The sequence below is a fragment of the Hevea brasiliensis genome, chromosome 4, assembly GCF_030052815.1.
Source record: "Hevea brasiliensis isolate MT/VB/25A 57/8 chromosome 4, ASM3005281v1, whole genome shotgun sequence".
Taxonomy (NCBI): domain Eukaryota; kingdom Viridiplantae; phylum Streptophyta; class Magnoliopsida; order Malpighiales; family Euphorbiaceae; genus Hevea; species Hevea brasiliensis.
The window spans coordinates 25059115-25072122 of NC_079496.1; the positions used below are offsets into that span (position 1 = coordinate 25059115).

Here is a 13008-nt window from a genome sequence, read left to right on the forward strand (position 1 = left end):
CCGGGTGCTACGCATTCATTTGTCTCCCAAGTGTTTGCCATGAGATTGGGTAGGAACCCTACAACTTTAGAATGCCCTTTGTCTGTAGCTACCCTGCTTAGTGACAACATAGATGTAGATATGGTTTTTCCCAGTAGTCCAGTAATAGTGGATGGAAGAATCCTTCTAGCAGACTTGGTTCCTCTACCAGTAATGGATTTCGATATAATTTTGAGAATGGATTAGTTAGAAACTCATTATTCCACTTTAGACTGCAGGAACAAAAATGTGTATTTCCACATACCTAGTGTGGAAGAGTTTAGCTTTGATGGTGATAGGAGCGTGGCTCCATATAATTTGGTGTCAGTAATTAGTGCTAGAAAAATGTTGAGGCGTGGATGTCAAGGATGTTTGGCATTAGTGAGAGGTACATTTGTAGAAGGTGTCAACATGGAAAATATTCCTATTATCAGAGAATTCATGGATGTCTTCCTTGAGGAGCTTCCAGGGTCGCCACTAGGAAGGAAAATAGAGTTTTGCATTGATGTTGTGCCGGGTACAAACCCCATATTAATGCCGCCTTACAGGATGGCACCAGAAGAATTGAAAGAGTTAAAGGAGTAACTACAGGAGCTTTTGGACAAGGGTTTTATACATCCGAGCACTTCACCCTGGGGCGCAAATTTTCTATTTGTGAGAAAGAAAGATGGGTCCTTTATGTTGTATATTGATTATATACAGCTGAACAAGGTGACTATGAAGAACAAGTATCCACTTCGGATCGATGATCTGTTTGATCAACTCTAAGGGGCTAGATTCTTTTCCAAGATAGACCTACGATCAGGCTACCATCAATTGAGAATCAAGAATGAGGATATGTCCAAGACAACATTCAGGACAAGAAATGGTCATTATGAGTTCTTGATGATGTCTTTTAGACTCACTAATACACCAGTAGCCTTCATGGACTTGATGAACAGGGTGTTCAGGCTATTCCTGTACCGTTTTGTCATCGTTTTCATAGATGACATTTTGGTATACTCTTGGACCGAGAAAGAACACGTGTGGCATTTGAGGATGGTGTTGCAGACTTTGAGAGAGCACCAGCTATATGCCAAATTTTAAAAATGTGAATTTTGGCTAGAAAGCATCTCATTCTTGGGACACGTGATTTCTAGTGAAGGCATTCAAGTGGATCCCAAGAAAATTGAGGCGGTAACTGATTGGTTTAGGCCTATAACAGTCACTGAGGGGTGAAGTTTTCTGGGCCTAGCTGGCTACTATAGGCGTTTTGTGTAAGATTTTTCGAGGTTATCAACTCCCCTAACTAAGTTAACTCGGAAGAATGTTCCATTCATTTGGATAGGTGATTATGAGGAGAGTTTCCAAAACCTTAAGGAGTGTCTAACCACCGCCCTTGTGTTAACATTACCGATGAGTGGTGAAGGATATACTGTGTACTGTGATGCCTCCAGAGTTGGCGTAGGGTGTTTGTGATGCAGAATGGAAAAGTAGTGGCTTATGCTTCAAGGCAGCTAAAGAGGCATGAGCGAAACTACCCCACCTATGATTTGGAAATGGCAGCTATAGTCTTTGCACTAAAAATCTGGAGACACTACCTGTATGGTAAAGTGTACGAGATATACACCGATCATAAGAGTTTGAAGTATATCTTCCAACAAAGGGATTTAAATTTGAGACAGAAAAGATGGATGGAGCTTCTGAAGGATTATGATTGTACCATCGGTACCATCTGAGAAGGCCAATATAGTAGCAGATGCTTTGAGCAGAAAATCTTTTGGCAGCTTGGCGCACATATCAACGGAGAAGAGACTATTGATTCAGGAAATACATGAGTTGATGGATCAAAGTCTGATTTTAAACCTTTCTAATGAGAGGGTATTGTTGGCCCATTTTTCGGTGAGACTAGACCTGTGAGATAGAGTCAGAGTTTCCCAGCACAGAGACCAGCAATTGGTGAAGATCATAGAAAGAGTATAGCATGGTGAAGGTGGTGAGTTTGGATTTGCCAATGATGGCGCCTTTATGCAAGGTTTCAGGATATGTGTGCCCGACGTGGACAATCTCAAAAATGAAATCATGCGAGAGGCACACTAGACACTGTACAATGTCCACCCAGGCTCCACCAAGATGTACCATGATGTGAAAGATAGCTATTGGTGGAATGGTATGAAGAGAGACATAGCAGACTTTGTGTCCAAGTGCTTGACTTGTCAGAAGGTGAAGTTTGAATACCAGAGGTCGTCGGGGAAGCTGCAAGAGCTCCTTATCCCAGAATGGAAGTGGGAAATGATTACTATGGATTTTGTGACTGGGTTGCCTTTTACTATACGGGGATATGATTCGATATGGGTAATTGTAGACTGTCTAATTAAATTAGCTCATTTCCTGCCTATGAAGACCACATATTCTGTTGCACAGTATGCCCGGCTCTATATTCGAGAAATAGTCAGATTGCATAGAGTTTCTGCTTCCATAATATCTAACAGAGGGCTCCAGTTCACTTCTCAGTTTTGGAGGAAGTTTCAAGAGGCACTTGGCACACAGTTGAACTTTAGTACCGCTTTTCACCCTCAGACAAACGAGCAGTCCGAAAGGACAATCCAAACACTGGAAGACAAGCTTCACATGTGTGTTTTGGATTTTGGAGGTCAATGGGATGATCAGCTACCCTTGGTGGAGTTTGCCTACAACAACAGTTATCATTCCAGCATAGGGATGGTACCCTATGAGGCACTATATGGCAGAAAGTGTAGGTCTCCTCTGTGTTGGATGAAAATGGGAGAAGCAAAGGTGCATGATATAGACATAGTGCAGTACACTTCAGAGATAGTTCCTTTAATCAGGGAACGATTAAAAACAGCTTTCAGTAGGCAGAAGAGTTATGCAGATCCCAAACGGAGGATGTAGAGTTTGCGATGGCGATTACGTATTCTGAAGATTTCTTGATGAAGGGAGTCATGAGATTTGGGAAGAAGGGCAAGTTGGCACCTCGGTATATTGGACCTTTTGAGGTTATTGATAGAGTTAGAGCAGTTGCCTACCAGTTGGAGTTACCACCCAAATTTTCTCATGTTCATCCCATATTTCACATCTCTATGCTCAGGAAATACATTCTTGATCCTTCTCATGTGTTACAGCCGGATATAGTAAAGCTGAAGGAAGACTTGATGTTTGAGGATCAACCTGTAGCCATAGTGGACTACCAAGTGAGGGAGCTAAGATCAAAGCAGTCCCTATAGTTAAGGTTTTGTGGAGGAGCCGATCTGTGGATGAGTGCACACAGGAGTCGAGTGGGACATGCGTAGCAAGTACCTTTATCTATTCAATGTGTAATTTTATACTTTATTCTGCCTTGTGTAAAATTTGAGGATGAATCTTTTATAAGGGGGAAAGAATGTAACACCCTTAATTTTTAAATTTATTATTTTATGGGTAAATATTAATATTTTATTTTATTTAAATTTTATGAAATTATTTAAAATTTTTTGGATTTTAGAAATCGGGTTCGATTTTTTGAAAATATAAAACTTTGATGATTTTTGAAAATTAATTTAAAGACCACGTGGCAAAACTAAAAATATATTTGGACTCTACGAATTTTTTTGAGTTTTCTAGAATTTTTCAAAATTTTTGGGCCTCGTTTCATCCCAAGCGATAAAAATTTAAAATTTTGTATCCTGAATCGGACTGGCCAAATCGAATCAGATCGGATCATACATACCGAATCGGACCGGCCATTTCTTTTTCTTCTTCCTTCCGCGCGTGCGCCTGACACTCCCTCTCTCTCTCTCTCTCGTTTTCTCTCTCCTCTCTCCTCCTCTTCCTACACCGCCGCCGCCCCAGCCTTCCCAGCTCGCCGGCACACCGCCCCAGTCTGTCCCCCTCGCCGGCCGTCACCTGAGGTGCCGGAAAAATGTGCTCGAAGATGCCCTAATGGGCAGCGCATCGTTTAGTCTTCCCGGGCCGATTTCGGCCGATCCGGCCACCAATCGGACTAGGTCTTATGCCAAACCTCTTCTACACCTCGAGAGTTTTTCATAGACACCAAGAACACCAAAATTCATTGAGCGGTTTGCCCAATTTTTGTCTGAAAAGTTTTAGCCAATTTTGATTTTTGGGCTAAATTTCTTGCAAACCGTGAACCCCACTAGAAAACGAAGAGTACCAGAGTGCTCCACTCGTTTAGAGTTTCGCGGCAATACCAATTTCAAAATTTTTCGACACCATTTTTCGGTGAGTCCCGCGAAACTTCGTAGTGCTTTTTTGAGCACTAAATGAGCTTAGAAAATTTCATAAAAATTATATACTAACCTTCGTATTGTGAGCTTTATGTAGGTATCTTCAATTCGTGAAAATTTAATGGTTGCTCGGGTCTGTAAATTTCGGGTCGGACAGACAAGCTACCGAAAAATTCTTGGAATTAGGTCGAGATTTTAGCTACCCCTCATTGTCAGATGTCCCGAGCGCGTTCCAGGGGTCGGAATCGGCATAGGTAAACCCGAACTTTACTTTTTTTAATTATCTAGTGCTTGAATTGGATTAAAAATCCATAAAATATTCGTGGTAGCTTAGAAAATTATAATTCCTTTTGCATTAGCTTAGTAATAATACTAAGGACCACGGGGCAAAGTTTTAGAATTTTTAGAGCTCATTTGGGTAGTTTTTGCAAAAGGATTAATTATAAGGACTAAACTGTAATTTTTCATATTGTGATTGTTGACTGTTTGGATGGGCCCAAGAGGGGCTATATGATGTGATTGAGTTGTAAGTGTGTAGTTTATGGATATAGAAGTGCGTTTTAAGCCCTTTTGCAGGTTGGGTAGGTCCTAGATATAGGGGAGGCTCTGCCGTATTTATGACACGACTTAGGACATCTTTGATCTTTTCTTAGTTTGTATTGAGTCAAATGTACTAAATAATTGTAATAAAATTGTCAGGTGAGCCGGGAAAGCCTTCTTCCTCCGCCCAGCCGCCATAGTGACTTCAGTTAAGTTTGTGAGTAAAATATTAATTTTAATTATAATTTTGATATTATTATATGTTCAAGCATGCTCATGCATCACTTATAAATATGTATCTATGTAGTTAAACACTAGGCACATTTTATATTGCATTCATAATTATTGAAGTGCCATAGATATTGTTTATGGTGATTTGGAGCAGTGTGTGTGTGTGGCATGCGTGTGGTATAGTATTGGATATGGACAGGATGGGTAGACACAACTTGAGAGACACTCATTTGGGACCGGTCCTTCGGGATAGACACGGCTTGAGAGACACTCGTTGGGACCCCGCATTTGATTTATTAAGCGAAAGTCTGGCTTGAGAGACACTCGCTGGTAGAGGTTGGATTAAGAGGGCTGTATAGGGGATCAGCTCCCATATATGTATTGTTTGACAGTGTTGGATATGTGAGTGCTCCAAATTGCCTTTTTGCTGTTATGATATGAAATTATTGACGATGTTGTATTTCACTCCACAGGGTGCATTAGCTTTAGATAGCTATAGAGATTATGGTTAAAATTGATATTTTACTCTCTGAATCGAACACTCACTCATGTTCATCTATTTTTCTAGGCTACAGGAGGATTATTGTTGTGGTTAACCTGCTCTTCTTCTTCGAAGGTTCATTGATAGTATTTAATGTATTTTGTACAATTGAGTTAAATTTTTAGACTCTGCATATGTTAGAAGCACTTATTTTATTTGGGCCTATTTTATAAAAGTTATGTTGAACCTGTAAGATTATTAACTGTATGCATGATGGGATTGGATGAGGGAGCTGAGCTCCCATTTGAGTTATGACCTTTTTATTATGTGGAGGGTGAGCTGAGCTCCCCAATTTATTATATATTATGTTTACAGGTCGGGCAAGTCAAAAACTCCCCGTTAAATGGTTCATTTTATGATCGGACTCTGTTCGGTTGAATTCTTGAAATTGGGCCCAAATGGGCCTTCGAGTTGGGTTGAGGAATAGTTAGGCTTACAGCAGGCCTCGGAGGCTTTAGGCTGGTCCAGATCCTAGTCTTGAGTCAGGCCCATAGGTTGGGTCGTGACATTTTAATTTAAGTGAAAACTGCTCAGCCTTTTTGGTGGCCATATATGGCCACTATTTGATTATATAATCTTTCAATGAGTACAGAATGATAAACTTCAAATTTCGGGCCTCCTACTAAAGAAAATATATGTATCTTGTACTATGCTATTCTCATGTAGATAATAAAATAGTACATCCAAACATTTCATAAAATGAAGACAGAATAAATCTTCAACTAGAGGGAATAAAAATAAAGACAAAATAAAATAAGTTTTCATTAATCAAATAGGAAATAACTCAAAATTTATCAATAAGATAGTGTATATATATATATATATATATATATATATATATATATATATTAAAAATCTATTTCAAAATGACATAAAATTTGAAATTATTGAAAAAAAAAATCGAGAAAACATAAACAGAAAAAGTGGAGGGGCAAGTATATATCAGTGGGAACACTCTTCAGTGACTACTCAAAAGAAATTAAAGAGAAGAGGAATAGAAAACAGAGAATTATTAGAGTTTATTTAAATTGTTTAGGAGAATAATAATTAAAAAAAAAAATGCATCTTGCTTTCATCACATCATACTGTCATCAAAATCTATGTAAAAGTGCATAACCTTAAAATCCCAAGAAATAAAGTGCACATCCAATAAAGTAGTAATAATTATAAAATGAAATGACAGATTTAGGGTTTGGAATGATAGGCGGACATTCAAGAGCAGCATTGGGCTTGGGAGAGTGTAGGAAAGAAAGAAAGAAAGAAAGTTCGTTCTGTCTAACAAAATCTAACTCTTAAGCTTAGAACGTTTGGTTGGTCCACTATTTACCTGCTCAGCCTGTAAACCCCCAACAAATACACGCAAATCTACCGGTCAAACTAATACTTTTTTTTCCTTATTCGTTGCTAGCAAAACCCATTTTGCTTCCCTTCTTAACCTCAAACCTACACTTGTCCTTCCCTATACTCTTCACACAGAGAGTTCGCAAGCCGCGTAGACGTTATGAAAAGAAATTCTCTGCAACACTTTCTGATCATATTAACAAGAAAGAAAGAAAGAAAAAAAAAAGAACTCTCCTCTTGTTTTTCATAATCATGATTTTCTTTTCTTTTCTTTTCTTTTCTTGACTCCATTGGTCATTATTTGCTTGATCTCATGCCTACATATATACATTCTACAGTACACTTCCGAACTTTTCTTTTTCAATGATAATATGATTATAGAGAGAGAGAGAGAGAGAGAGAGAGAGAGAGAGAAAGCGGACAGGAAATGAACTCCGAAAACGTCATTTTGCGGTTCAATATTCAAAATACAAGGTTGCCGGCCTGGTATGTCTTCCTCAATTTCCTAGCTAGTCTTCAATTGCTGTTGCTATTAATTACTTCTTGCTTCTTGCTTCTTGTTTGTTTTCCTGTTCTTGTTCATGTGGTTGTTTTGCTAGATGATGATCATTGATTTCATTCTGCTGCAAATTTTGTGTAGTCAATTGGTTTCTCATTTGATAATCACTAAACTTTTTGTTAGATTAATTAGTTTGGATAATCCAACACTATCCTTTAATTAATAGTTAAAGAAACAATGGTTTGAAAAATTTTATAATAGAAAATAAATTTATGAAGAAGAATTACATACCTATCAATATAATTAAAATTATTATTATTATTATTATTATTATTATTATTATAATATTATTATTATTATAATAATATTATTATTATTATAAAAATTATGAAAAATAATCTATTTATTTTATTTTTATTAAAAAAAAAACATAAGATACTACATATACATATGCATAAGAACTATAAGATAAAATATTAATAAATCACTCAATGCACTTTTGATTATTAATTAATCACAATTGAAATAATATAGAGATTTTATATTTATTTTTTAATTTTTATGATATGGTTGGAGTCTCAGGACTTGTTTGGTATTGTTGTTGAAATTGTTATTGAGAAAATTACTTTTTTAAATAGACTAGTCAGAGAGTATTAAAAAATAATTTAAAATTAAATTTAATAAATTTTAATTATAAAAATACTAAAATAATAAAATAATTTTTCTCAAACTATTTTTTTTAATATCTAAAATAATACTTTTATTCAAAAAATCAATTTTAACTCTCTAGACGTAATACCAAACAGGAAACTAGATACTACAAAAGTTTAAGGGGCCATCTGTATGTGGACATGAAAATACATATTAGAAAAAAAAAAAGGCAATAAATGGTCAACTCACCTACTTTGAAGGTGTGCAACAAGTCAACCATCTACCAATCAGATGTTGTAATGGAAGACTGGTGGTTTGAGTCTTGAGGTTCACATATCAAATCTTCCCTTCAAATTTTTATATAGAAAATTCTTTCGAATTTACTTTAATTTATTGATAAATGTTTAATTATTACTGCTTATAGTATGTTTTATATTTAATATTTTTTTAATTTAATTTTAAAATTTTGATTTTTATGGACGATTAGACTAGTTTTTTTTTTAATTAAATAGACACACATGTGATTTAGAACATGACATATCTCTTGGTAAAATCATAACAATTTTATTAAGATATGTTAACTCATGTAAACCACGCACACGCACACTCTACGACTGATGTGGGGGCCCAAAAACTCAGCTCCACTAGGAGATTTATGCGAGTTAGGCCACATTTACATACACCGGCTCATTCTTCTTGACTTTAAGATTTTTTTTCTCAAAGATAGACATACATTTTTTTGCTCAAAGGTAGACATACACACACGTGGTTCAGGAATAAGACACAACCCTTAATAAAATTATAATAATTTTACCAAGATATGTTAACTAATATAAACTATACATATGCACATTTAATGATTGATGTGAGAACCCGAAGGCGCACGCTAGCTTGGTTGAAATTTAAAATATAAATGAACGAGGTTTATAATAGCCGCATGAAAATTAGAAATCATTAAAGAAATAAAAATTTCAATGGAAAGTGATAGCCACAGATATAATAAAAGATAGAGATTTGGGCTTACTTGTTTGTCTTGTTGACCCACTATAAGCCCCATCCAAAATCTAGTTTCACGGGGGGCATGGTCATGGAGTTTTAGTTACTTGGGCCTCGTTTTATATTAAATTATTTTAAATATATATTAAAAAGGTAATTTTAAAAAATATTTTATTAATTTTATCATTAAGTATATTAAATTTATTTTTAATTAATTTTTAATACTTTTTAATTATAAGTTTGAATATGATGTGGAATCGATAACAAACAAAACTAAATGATAAAAACAAAAATTATTTACCAATCTCAATTAGTTTAAAATTAAGATTTAGTTATCAATTAATAATTTTGACTTAATAAATTTTAAAAAATGTCAACAATAATTTTAATAATATTATTAAATAAATCAGTAATTCCTTTACCCTTTTTAGGTTTAGCATTCTGTAGCGCTGTCATATGCATTCTAGTTCTCTAAAATTAGAATTTCAAGGAAGAATGAGAAAAAGAAATGGGAAATTTATAATTTAGTATTTGGATTTTTTTTTATATTATATTTTAATTTTTAAATTTTAAAAAATTAATTCTTTATTCATAAATTTTACACTATATTATATTTTAATTTGTAAATTTTGATAAATAAATTATTTAATTTCTTTAATTTTAATACATAAAAAATTTAGTCCCTATAATTTTATTATTTACAATAATTTTATTCATTTATAGAAGGATTAAATTGTTTTATATATTAAAATTAAAATGACTAAAGTGTAATATAGTGCTAAATTCAGGGACTAAATAGTTAATTTTCACAAATTTAAGGACTAAAATATATTATAATGTAAAACTTAGAGACTGATTAAAATATAAGAAAAAAAACTTAGGATTAAATTATAAATTTTCAAAAAAAATAAAAAAAAGAAATGAGAAGAAGAAGCAATAGCAGTAACTATGCACATAAGAAAAAGAAGCAGCAACGGAAAATGGGATTGCTCATTATTATTATTATTATTATTATTATTATTATTATTATTATTGTTGTTGTTGTTAGTGGAGCTAAATGAGAAAGCATTTCTTGTGTTAGTGGGGCTTGCTGTTTTGGCCAGATTTTTTTCCTCTATATATACAATGAGGTGTACTGATATGCTATATCAGTAGTTAATAAATAAATAGAAAGACTCAAAATAGAAATCTCTTTATTTTTTATGTTTTAAAGATGTAAAAGGGTTAATTAGACTACTTCTTATTGATTTTAAGGGAGATCTTTTGAAATTATAAACATTAATGATTATTATTTATTAATTATATTTTAATTATCTAAAATCATGTTATATTTGAAAAAATTATAAAAAATTTTAAAAATTGATTAATGTATTATTACATAAAAGAAATTATATTAATTAATTATTATATTTTACATGTGAGTCCTATGATAATATTGAATCTTGGCAAGACTTTTCCTAAATTTACTATGAGCAAGTTACCAACATATATATATATGTTTTTAATGTGCAGGAGGCTTTGCAACTGCTTACATAGCATTGGCTACACACAGGAGACTTGGCAGTATATGTTAATTTCATGCTATGTTCAGCAGCAAATTGATCTTCTCCAAAGTAATCAGTGATACAAGTAAGTGCCTTTTTAACAAATTACTACATGTGAATGCATGTCACTTTTGTGTACTATTTATGTGTTGCCCTAGTTATTATCTCATTCTTTTCAAGTCCATATATTGTTTAGGGATATATATATTGCCCTATAGTGAAACTCATAAAGTCGAACCCTTAATTGTTTTGAGTGATGATTTAATTCTTAAATTTAAATTCGTTATCGTTGACTTGATTAACTGGCTTTCAATTTGAAATAATTTAATTTTTAAATTTTATTTTATTAATAAAATAGTCCCTATATCTATATTTTAGATTTAATTATTTATTTATTTTAAATTTAAATAATTTATGTTTTATAAAACATTAAATATTTTTATATTTATAATTATTTAAATATAAAACAGTAAAAAAATGTTCATAACAAACAGTATTATTTACTAAATTCTTAATTTTTTTATATTATGGTCTATAATTTTGTTAAAAAAATTATTTATAGTAATATTTTTTAATAATAAATAATTATAAAAATTCTTTTAGCATGATTTTCAAGAAAAAATTATTTAAAAAAAGCTTATTTTTACAAGATCTAATATAATTTTTTTTTTACAATAGATAATTATACATGTTATAATTTTTTTTATAATTTATAAATATTCTCAAAAATTACATTTTAAATTAAATTTCCATTTAAATTAATTGTTTAAAGTATCATATTATTATCTATTTAATATTTTATAAAATGTATAATTAATTAAAAATAAATCAGTACTTAAATATAAAATTTAAATGTATGGACTATTTTGTTAATAAAATAAAATTCAAAGACTAAATTATTTCAAATTGAAAAATAGTTAATGGCAGTAACTAATTTGTTGATGGAATCCAAACTTGAAGATCAAATCGTTACTTAAAAACAAAACATGGACTGATTAGTTTGCCATGCCTCAAAAACTTAATAATAATTTACCCTTCTTTTAAAATATCAATATCCAGGTTAGTAAATACTAAAAAGACACTTATTCGTTACTTAAAATCAATTAGGCTAAGAGATTTACAATATGAATAATCCTACCTCTTTCACATTTCATATGTAATGGTGAAAGCTATATGCAATATTAATATATATATATATAGTAGGATTCAAATATTTATAAAATACAATATATTGGATTTTGTTAGTATTTCTTATAGATATAAAATTTAAAATTAATCCTCATATTAAAGAGAGTGGATTCTATATATTATGAGAAAAAGAGTATGTGTTCTAAGAGTATCAAATAATCTTTTCACAGGATATCAACTTAAAAACTTACATGTGATTAGATATATGATTTTAGGATAGATAATTTAGTTATCTCTTACGAGTTACCCTAAAATATTTAGAGGAGAATTGGGATGGATATGTACTTTTATAGATAATGAAAGGGAATCCCCATCTGCATGGGAAGATAAGTTCACATGCAAAATTCATATATAATATCAATATAGTAAGGAGGCAACAGGCAAGACTACAAATTAAGTCCATGAACAATGAGTTTTCAGTGAGTGGTATTGAAGTAATCTCTAAGATTATGAGATCCTCCATTCCGAACTTCATTCAAACTTCAAAAAAAATAAAAGAAATCTAGTATTGTAGTAAAAATATAGGTTCTCCCTGGATAGTAAAACTGCAGGAGTATTTGTGCATTAGATCATCGGAGTGATTCACTACAAAAACTAAATTTAATTTAAACTTAATTAGTCGCTTAGTGAACAGTCGAATATCATTTAAGTACGTTTCTACCATTTGGAGTTTCATAAGATTGATTGTCACTTGACCAAATTTCTAATCTATTAAAAGCCTTGTGATTGACTATATAATACCTCAATATTCGAGTGAGTTCAAACAGTCCCATTTAAAGTTTCCCAATGAACCAAAAAAAAAATTCTGCTAAATAACTTTATCATTTCTGAAAGTAAATTCAACTATATTAAAAGCCATAGCATTGCATTTCTTATATATTAAATGACAACATCAATTGCAAAAGTTATAATTCAAGAAATGTTTCAATTTCTGAAAATCTTTCAAACAAAATATTAGAAAAGCATGATGATGACAGGTCATTTGCTTAAAAAATAAAAATTATATATGGAAATTGAGTGATAGAATCCAGTTAATTGATAATATGAACGGAAACTCTTCAAATTCTTTATTTTGTCAACATGACACGGAATGGTTATTGAACCTATAGTTGATGGGTGAGTCTGTGTATATATATACACACCATTTTCTTTTGAACAATTGCTGGAACATGGATCTTTCAGTTTTTATCATAAATCTGAGATTGAAAATTTTAATACAAATCTGAATTACAAGCA

The 13008-nt window shown here is 32.2% G+C and overlaps 1 pseudogene; it reads left to right on the forward strand.

Annotated features, from left to right (window-relative positions):
* The first annotated feature begins 12862 nt into the window (after positions 1-12862).
* The window catches only part of LOC131179436 (DNA polymerase epsilon subunit B-like), a 2842-nt pseudogene continuing 2696 nt past the window's right edge, over positions 12863-13008 (forward strand).